The 10,147-nt window shown below is 30.2% G+C and overlaps 1 pseudogene; it reads left to right on the top strand.

Annotated features, from left to right (window-relative positions):
• Nucleotides 1-6,364: 6,364 nt before the first annotated feature.
• Nucleotides 6,365-10,147, top strand: part of LOC105122782 (putative disease resistance RPP13-like protein 1) — a 24,410-nt pseudogene continuing 20,627 nt past the window's right edge.

Genomic DNA, 10,147 nt, shown 5'->3' with positions numbered 1-10,147 from the left:
TTAGTTATTGTTGTATTTTTTTAATTTATATTATTAAAATTACATAAATTTATCAAACTCGTTCAAACAAATGAAACATGTGTCTCAATTGTTTTTTCTTTGAAAATGCTTATGGCTCCTTAACTTACTTTATTTTATAATAGAAAAATTTATCTAAGTAATACAGAAGACAATATCATTTTTAGGATTAAATTTTGATTACAGAGAATAATAACAAGTTTAGTAGTAGTGCATCGTTGCTTAGTTCCTATCTGGTTTTACATTTCAAAAACGTTTTTTTAAAAATATTAATTTTTATATATTTTTTACTTTAAATTAATATTTTTTGTATTTTTAAATTATTTTGATATAATAATATTAAAAATAATTTTTTAAAAAATAAAAAATATTATTTAAATAATTTTTAAATAAAAAAATATTTTAAAAAACATAAGCTGCCTCACTAAACAAAGAAGCAATAACAGCGAATTGGAAGCGCTTATCTAGCTCCCAAAGCTTCTACATAACCTTTCAATATGATGCTATTCCATCAAGAGAGTTTTTCAGAATCTCCAATCTTTCCAAGATAAAAATATTAATTGCATCTATACATTCATTTATGGACGTCTTCCCCATCAAAGCTGGGAAAGTCACATATGGGTTTGTGCATCCTAAACTGAGCGTGCTCACCTTCACTAGGTATTAGCCTCCCCTGTGAAAAGTTGTAGTGTTTGAAGAGGGCATGTTTGTTAATAAGCTATTCCCCTAATGAGACCCTGAGTTCATTAAACTGTAATATGTTGCATTTAATAGTTTGGGGCAAAATTATAATAACCCTGACTATTTTTTAAATGTATAATATGTTGCATTTAGGGCAAAATTAATAATTTTGAATGTGTTTATTTTTTTTATTTAAGGAAATCCTGTTTCTCAAAAAACATACTTTGTGAGCCGAGGTGAGCAAATAAAACCTCGTTTGTCTTAGATTCTTATAGGAGGTAGACACCTTGACTCGAACTCGAGACCTGCTATGTAGATCTCAAGTCCTTTGCCATCACGCTACGCTTTTTGAAGACTTGAGTGTGTTTGTTACTTAAATGCTATTGGGAAGCACTTGTGAGGTCCTTTGCCGGCCAGAAACTGTCTTTCATTGTTATTTTTTATTTTTTATTTTTTATTATTTTATTTTATATTAAATTTTATTTTTATTCTTTTAATTACTATTTTTTTCTAAATAAATTTTCTTTTCAACTTCATCCATCAACACTTGATTTTCATTTATTTTAATGCCAAATTCAATTAATTTTTTTTATTACTATTTTTTTTATTTTATATCCTTTTTAGTTGCTATTTTTTTTTCAATTTTATCCCTCATTATTTTGTGAAGAAGAATTTAACTTTATTATTTTTTAAGATTTATCTTATATGAAATTAGTCTTGACTCTTGAGCTCATGCTTAAGGCCACAAGTTTCAAATATTAACACAGATAGACTTTGGTCCTTTTTTAGGTTTAAATTTGATTTTTTCTCATCTTATACTTCAATGTTTGATTTATAGAGAATTAGTCTTTATGTTTTTTCCTTTATCTTCCATGGGGTCAACGCGTTAATCTATTTTGACTTATATCATTTTTTCCCATTGTTTTTTTAGAAAAAATAATTTTAATCTTATTTTTCCCTTTAACATTGAGTTATTTGATAATTGAGGTTTATTAATTTAATTAATTTCTTTCGACAGGGTTGCTCCAATATCATGATCAAGTCTCAAATTTGATAAGGTGACTTGAATGGATCTAAGTCATGTGTTTTTACCTTTTTTTCTTTTCATTTTTTTAATTAGTTTTTACGTTGTCGTTGTATTTTTTTCATTTATTTTATTAAAATTACATGAAATTACTAAACTCATTCAAGTAAATCAACCGAGTCTCGCTTTTCTTCTTCTTCAAATGCTTATCTAGTAATACATATGACCACAAGTTCTCTAAAACACATTTTATTACTAATGTAGGACCCATATAAAATGGGTTTAAATTGCAGGTTTGCGAAAAGCAGCTAACAGCTGCTTCCCTACATCCTGCGGATAGTGGAAAGTGAATTACGTGAGCAATGGAGTGTCTTCATTGTTCACATGAACAGTGGAGTCATTTTTCCGTTATTTTGGTTTGATCTGGTCTCGACCAAAACTAAATACATTGAACCAGGTCCGACCCAGTTTAAAAAAAAATTACTTTTTATTTTTTATTGTGTTTTATTTAAAAAATTAAAGGAAGATAGTTTGATGATATAACATTTGCAGAATTTGATCGCAATCTCAATTTTATTCTTGATGTTGTTGCGCGCTTAACAGAATTTGATCGCAATCTCAATTTTATTCCTGATGTTGCGTGCTTAAAAAATCAAGGAAACTGTAGTTCTTGTCGGATGAATTTCATATGCTATGGAATTATAAATAGTTTAAGAGAACGATAAAAAATATTTTACATAAGTATTATTTATTTCACGATGTAATAATAATAGTTAAATCTATAATATTTAAATTAAAAACCATTAATATATATTATTTTATAACCTTAATTTAAAAAATATTATTTTAACCAAATACATTAAATTATTTTTCATTAAAAAAATCACAAGCCAGTAACAAAACACTCTAAGCTTTCACTTTCACTACGTACTATGACAGGAATCATACTCTCTTATGCTCTATACTTCAGGGGGTAAGCAACATGTCCCACTCATAATATTTGTCATCTAAAACATTGAGTTGGAGCTATTAAAGGAAGGAGAGAGAAGAAATAAAGTGAAGTCTCCAGCTGAATGATCACATCACGTGAAAATTAGGTCTGGTTTATTCTGAAAAATAATTTGTCCAGCTGAATGATCACATCACGTGAAAATACTTAGGTCCTGTTTATTCTGAAAAATAATTTATTTTGAAAAATAAATTTGGAGGATTGAATTTCAAAAAAATGAATTATTTTTTTATATTTAATAGTATAATAAAAAATAAATTAAAAAATATTTTTCAATTTTTAATTATATCATAAAATAAGCTAAAAAATAATTTATTAATATTTTATTTTTCTTAGGTTTATTAAAATAATGAGAAACAAATTTTAAAAATTAAAAAGTTGAATAAGAATGAAATTGAAAAAAATATAATTTTATAAATTATCTCAAATAAAATAAATAATAACCAAAATAGTAGAGATCAAATCTAAAAAATAAAAAAATAAAAGTTAAAGAAATTAAAATAATAATAATTAATATTTCATAAATTATTTCAAATAAAACAAGTAACAATCAAAAGAATGAGAACCAAATTTGATAGTTAAAATTTTTTAATAAAAAAAGCAAATAACAATAATAAAAATGAGGGCTAAAGTTAATATAAAAATTAAATTTTAAGAGATGAAATTAAAAAATAAATATTCAAAACAAAATATATATAGTAATTAAAAGTTTAAGGACCAAATTTAATATAATTAGCAAATAATATGATATTTTTAAATTTTTTATAATTTCTGAAAAGTGTTTTCCGTCTAAATTTTTTAAGAAAATATTTTCCTGAAACTAAATCAAATTTTTCTTTGATAGAAAAATGTTTTTTTAAACTAATTTTTCTAATGATAAAGAAATATAGAAAAGTTTAAAAATTAATTTTTTAAAAATTATATTTCAGAAAATAAACACGATTCCAATCAAACTTCAAACCCATTTTTTTCAAAGATGGAATCTTGAGGTAAATAAATCAAAGACAAACCGAGAAAATTAGAGTCCAGAGCATAACATGTTAGCAGTTACAGAGCCGAGAGAGAGAAACTTTTTGCGAGTTCTTTACACTAAACTTTTTTGCAATATTGTTTTAACAGGTTAGTATAAAAAAAATATTTTTTTAATATATTTATAAAAAAATACTTTAAAAATTAACAACCAATACACTATCAAACACCCCTAAATACTTTATAAATTCTTCATGTTAGCTTTTATATTCTTTAGATCTCATTTGACAATGCTTTACACCACAGTAAAAAAATCATGTTTTATGTTTTTATTGGCAAAATGTAACTGCAACCGCATTAAAGTTGGCTGGTGCTGCATGATTAAAGGTAAATGCCCTGCATGGATTGACTAACAGTCATGTTTGTTTTCCTTTCTTTTTTGTAAGTTACTAAATTTATAATGACATCATTTTTTTAAATATAACTATGTTAAAAAAATTTATAATTATTTTTTATATCAATGTATCAAAATATTATAAAAACATACAAAAAATATTAATTTAAAGAAAAAAATAAAAAAATTTAAAGTTTTTCAAAAAAATTTCTGAAACGCAAAAATTTATAAAACAAAAAAAAATAAAAACTACTGCACAAAAACTGCATTTCAAACTTAATTTTTTTATAAGCCCTGTATTATAAAACACATTTGGTTTGTTACCAAACATTATGTAACTTTTTTTTGTACCGTAAACGTAAAAGCTAGTAGGAAATAGACACAATTTTAATATTTTTTTCAAGTTTATTAAAATAATATAGAATATATCTTACAAATTATAAAAGTGAATGATAATGAAATTGAAAAAAATCTAATTTCATAAATTATCTTAAATAAAATAAATAATAATTAAAATAACAGAGATTAAATTTAAAAGATAAAAAAATTCAAAGATGATGAAATTAAAGTAATAGTTATTTCAATTTCATAAATTATTTCAAATAAAATAAGTAACAATCAAAATAATAAGGACTAAATTTGATAAATAAATAATTTTAATTAAAATAATAATAAGAAAAAAGCAAATAATAATCATAAAAATAAGCACCAAAGTTAATATCAAAATCAAATCTAATCAGATTCTAAGGAGTGAATTTAAAAATAAATAAATTAAATATATAAAAATAAAAAATTTAAGGAAATAAATTAAATATATAAAAATCAAAAGTTTAAGCACCAGATTTGTTATAATTAGCAAATAATATAATATCACTAATCAAATTTAATCGGTATTCTACCTGTTAAAAAGAAAAACACTTTTCTATAAATCAAACCAAATTTTTCCTTAACCAAAAAATATTTTTTGTTGATTAATTTTTCTAATGATAAATAAATAAAAAAAAGTTTCAAAAATAATTTTTAAAAAACCACTTACCCCCAAACAAACAAACAAAACATTAACAACGCTACTTTTTGCAATGTCTTAATAATAGAAACCTCTTATTTGAACTCTACGGTGCGTTTGTTTCTTAAAAAGTGATTTTTTAAAAATTATTTTTTAAATTTTCTTGTGTTTATTTGCCATTAAAAAAGTTGGTAAATGAAAAATAATTTACAGTCAAATGAAAAATTTGGCTTGGTTTCAAAGAAAGCGTTTTCCTTTTATTTTGAGCGAAAATCTCTTTTTGGAAACTGTTAAAAATTTAGAAATGTCATATTATTTACTGATTATATTAAATTTGATTCTCAAACTTTTGATTGTTATATATATATATATATTGTTTTAAATATTTTTTTAATTTCATCCATTATAATTTATTTTTTGTATTAATTTTGATTCCTATTTTTATAATTATTATTTATTTTTTCCTTATCATTTTTATATTGAATTTTTTTATCTATTAAATTTGATCGTTATTCTTTTGATTGTTACTTATTTTATTTGAAATAATTTATGAAATGTTAATTATTATCATTTTAATTTTTTCATATTTTTTAAAAAATTTGATCTCTATTATTTATTTTATTTAAGATAATTTATGAAATTATATTTTCTTTTTCAATTTATTCTCATGTAACTTTTTACTTTGTAAGATTTGTTTTTTTATTATTTCAATAAATTAAAAAAATAAAATATTAATAAGTTATTTTTCAGCTCATTTTTTATGACATAACCATATATTAAAAAATATTTTCCAACTTTCCTTTTATTGTAGTACTAACATTAAAAAACAATTTATTTTTTTAAAATTTACTTTTTTTAAAATTTATTTTTTTACAAAAAATTTCTTTTCAGCGAATCAACTACATCTCCCTCTTTTATGCATCACCTGCTCTCTGTTTTTAAAATTTATAAAAGAAGTTACTGTTTACATTTGCTTTAGCCCTCGTGTATACAAAGTGGTATTCCTGGTGAAGTAGCTTTATGCCACTTCCGTTGAATATCCAAGAAGTACTCAGAATCAATGCATAATTTTTTTTTTAACAAAACATAAAAAAAAACATAATAATTTACGATGGAAGTCCTCATAATCAATGCATAAAATGTTTTTTTGGTTAAAAATAATTTTTAATATCATATATTAAAATATAAAGAAATTCAATTTTTTTATTAAAAAACTAAATTCGAAACGCAATAATAAAAGTGCTTCATAAGAAAGAGCGAAGGCGACATTCATTGTAACTTTACTTCCCCACCTCTATCGCCTACGTGCAGCAACCACTACTAGATGTTCATGGCGTCTTCTTCTTCTTCTTCGTCTAGACCTGGTTGGGATTACGATGTATTTCTAAGTTTTAGAGGTGAAGATACCCGCAAAAATTTTACGGATCATCTTTTCACTGCTTTACAGAAAGCAGAAATCCGTACATTTCGAGATGACGACGAACTTCGTATAGGTGAAGAAATCTCCTTACAACTCCTCAAAGCAATACAAGAATCCAAGATTTCTATAGTGGTTTTCTCCAAGGGCTATGCTTCCTCCACTTGGTGTCTTGATGAACTTGAAAAGATTCTCGATTGCAGAGACACAACGGGTCAGATTGTTATACCTGTTTTCTATGATATTGATCCCTCTGATATTAGAAAACAGACGGGGAGTTTTGCTGAAGCCCTTGATAGACATGAAGAACGTTATAAGGAAGAAATGGAGAAGGTCCAAAAGTGGAGAAAAGCTCTCGTGGAGGCTGCAAATTTATGTGGGTTGGATCCTCACAGTATCGCAAATGGGTACTTCTTTTCTTTCCCTGTATCAATAGCAAATGCTTATAACTTTTACTCTTCTTATGTTTTGTATTTTAAATTTGCATTAAATTCAAAAGATTATCTTTCATCAACGAGTGATGACTTTCTTTTTCTATGCGCAGGCATGAATCAAAATTAATTCAAAAAATTGTCGAAGAAGTTTCAAGTAAATTGAATCCCAGATTTTTGTTTGACGATAGGCCGCTGAAGAGGTTGAAGACAACAATGATATCTGGCGGTGGGCTGCTTGACGATGCTGAGGAGAAGCAGATAACAAATAGAGCTGTGCGGGATTGGCTGGACGAGTATAAAGACGCTGCCTATGAGGCCGACGACTTCTTGGATGAGATTGATTATGAAGCTCTATGGCAGGAGTCGGAAGCTGGAGCTCAAACCTTCAGATGTCAGACGCCGAAGCGGTCGATCAAATTAGAAGACCTCCAGGAGAGACTAGATGACTTGGTTAAACAAAAGGATGCCCTTGGTTTGATCGACCGCACTGGAAAAGAAACATCATCGCCTAAAAGGCCAACAACTTCTCTGGTGGATGAACGTTGTGTTTATGGTAGGGATGATGACAGGGAAGCAATACTGAAGTTGCTTCTAGCAGATGATGCCAGTGGAGAAAACCCAGGTGTGGTTCCCATATGGGGAATGGGCGGGGTTGGTAAAACCACGCTTGCTCAGCTTGTATACAATAGCAGCGAAGTAAAAGAGTGGTTCGGTTTCAAAGCCTGGGTTTGTGTTTCAGAAGATTTCAGTGTTTGGAGGCTAACCAAGGTGATCGTTGAGGAGGTCTTTTCAAAGGCTGATTCTTATAGTCTGAATAATCTCCAGCTTCAGTTGAAGGAGAGATTTCAGGGGAAGAAATTCTTGCTTGTTTTAGATGACGTTTGGAATGAAGATTATGATGAATGGGATAGGTTTCTTACCCCCCCGAAGTACGGAGAACAAGGGAGTAAGATTCTTGTCACAACACGCAATGAAAGTGTAGCATCAGTCATGAGAACTGTTCCAACTCATCATCTAAACGAATTGACGGAAGACAGCTGCTGGTCCGTGTTCTCCAAACATGCATTTCGTGGTGAAAATCCCACTGCTCATGAAGAGTTGCTAGAAGTTGGTAGAGCGATAGTGAGAAAGTGTAAAGGCCTTCCTCTAGCTGCAAAAACACTCGGAGGTCTGCTACGCACCCAAAGAGATGTCAAGGAGTGGGAGAAGATATTGAAAAGCAATCTATGGGATTTACCCAAAGACAATATCCTCCCAGCCTTGAGATTAAGTTATCTTTATCTCCCGCCACATGTGAAGCAGTGTTTTGCTTATTGTGCCATATTTCCAAAAGACTATTCATTTCGAAAGGATAAATTAGTGCTCTTGTGGATGGCAGAGGGCTTCTTGGTCCACTCTACAGTAGATGATGAGATGGAAGAAGCAGGTGCTACGTGCTTTGATGATCTCTTGTCAAGGTCCTTTTTCCAGCAATCAAGTGCCTCTCCCTCATCATTTGTGATGCACGATCTCATGCATGACTTGGCTACCCATGTGTCCGGTCAATTTTGCTTCAGCTCCAGGTTGGGGGAAAATAATTCTTCCAAGGCCACCAGAAGGACTCGACATTTATCACTCGTAGTAGATACGGGAGGCGGTTTTTCAAGCACAGAATCAGAAATCATCCGTGAAGCCCAACATCTACGCACATTCAAAACTTTTACACGCCGTCCGTGGCGTCCTCCCGAATTTTATACTGAGATCTTTCAGTCAACACTTGAGCGCCTACGAGTGATATTCATGACTGATTGTAGTGATGCAATGGTTTGTTCAACTAGTAAGTTGAAGCATTTGCGGTATTTGGATCTTTCCTCGTCATATGATTTAGTAACGTTGCCTGAAGAAGTGAGCGGGCTTCTCAATTTGCAAACGTTGATCTTGAAATATTGCAAACTACTTGCTAGTCTACCTGATCTTCGAAATTTGAAGCGTTTACGACATCTGAATCTTGAAGGAACATATAGTATGCTTTCCAAAAGACTATTCATTTCGAAAGGATAAATTAGTGCTCTTTTGGATGGCAGAGGGCTTCTTGGTCCACTCCACAGTAGATGATGAGATGGAAAGAGCAGGTGCTGAGTGCTTTGATGATCTCTTGTCAAGGTCGTTTTTCCAGCAATCAAGTGCCTCTCCCTCATCATTTGTGATGCACGATCTCATGCATGACTTGGCTACCCATGTGTCCGGTCAATTTTGCTTCAGCTCCAGGTTGGGGGAAAATAATTCTTCCAAGGCCACCAGAAGGACTCGACATTTATCACTCGAAGTAGTTACGGGAGGCGGTTTTTCAAGCACGAAATTAGATAACATCCGTGAAGCCCAACTTCTACGCACATTCCGAACTTTTTCACGCGATTGGTGTTGTTCTCCTGATTTTTGTAATGAGATCTTTCAGTCAACACATTGTCGCCTACGAGTGCTATCCTTGTCTAAGTGTTGCGCTGCAGCTAAGATGCCCTTTTCAATTAGCAAGTTGAAGCATTTGCGGTATTTGGATCTTTCTTGGTCATATTTAGTAACGTTGCCTGAAGAAGTGAGTTCTCTTCTCAATTTGCAAACGTTGATCTTGAAATATTGCAAACAACTTGCTAGTCTACCTGATCTTGGAAATTTGAAGTATTTACGACATCTGAATCTTCAAGGAACAGGAGTCGAAAGGTTGCCTGAATCTCTGGAAAGGTTAATCAACTTGCGGTATCTTAACATCTCAAACACGCCTTTGAAGAAGATGCCACAACATATAGGTCAACTGACAAAGCTCCAAACGTTGACTGTCTTTCTCGTGGGAAGACAGGGTGAGACTAGCATTAAAGAATTGGGAAAGCTACCACATCTACGGGGACAACTTCGTATTGGGAACCTTCAAAATGTGGTGGATGCTCGGGATGCTGTTGAGGCAAATTTGAAAGGTAGAAAGCACCTTGATGAGCTGAGGTTTACATGGGATGGGGACACTCATGACCCGCAACACGTAACAAGCACACTAGAGAAATTAGAGCCCCATAGAAATGTGAAGGATCTTCAGATTCATGGTTATGGAGGTGTAAGGTTTCCGGAGTGGGTAGGAGAGTGCTCTTTCTCAAATATAGTGTCCTTGAAGCTCAGTAGATGTACAAACTGCACCTCCTTACCACCGCTCGGGCAATTAGCTTCTTT

Source organism: Populus euphratica, unplaced genomic scaffold (assembly GCF_000495115.2).
Source record: "Populus euphratica unplaced genomic scaffold, PopEup_1.0 scaffold8.1, whole genome shotgun sequence".
Taxonomy (NCBI): domain Eukaryota; kingdom Viridiplantae; phylum Streptophyta; class Magnoliopsida; order Malpighiales; family Salicaceae; genus Populus; species Populus euphratica.
Note: the sequence above shows the minus strand (reverse complement) of the source record. Positions and strands in the feature narration are given on the sequence as shown.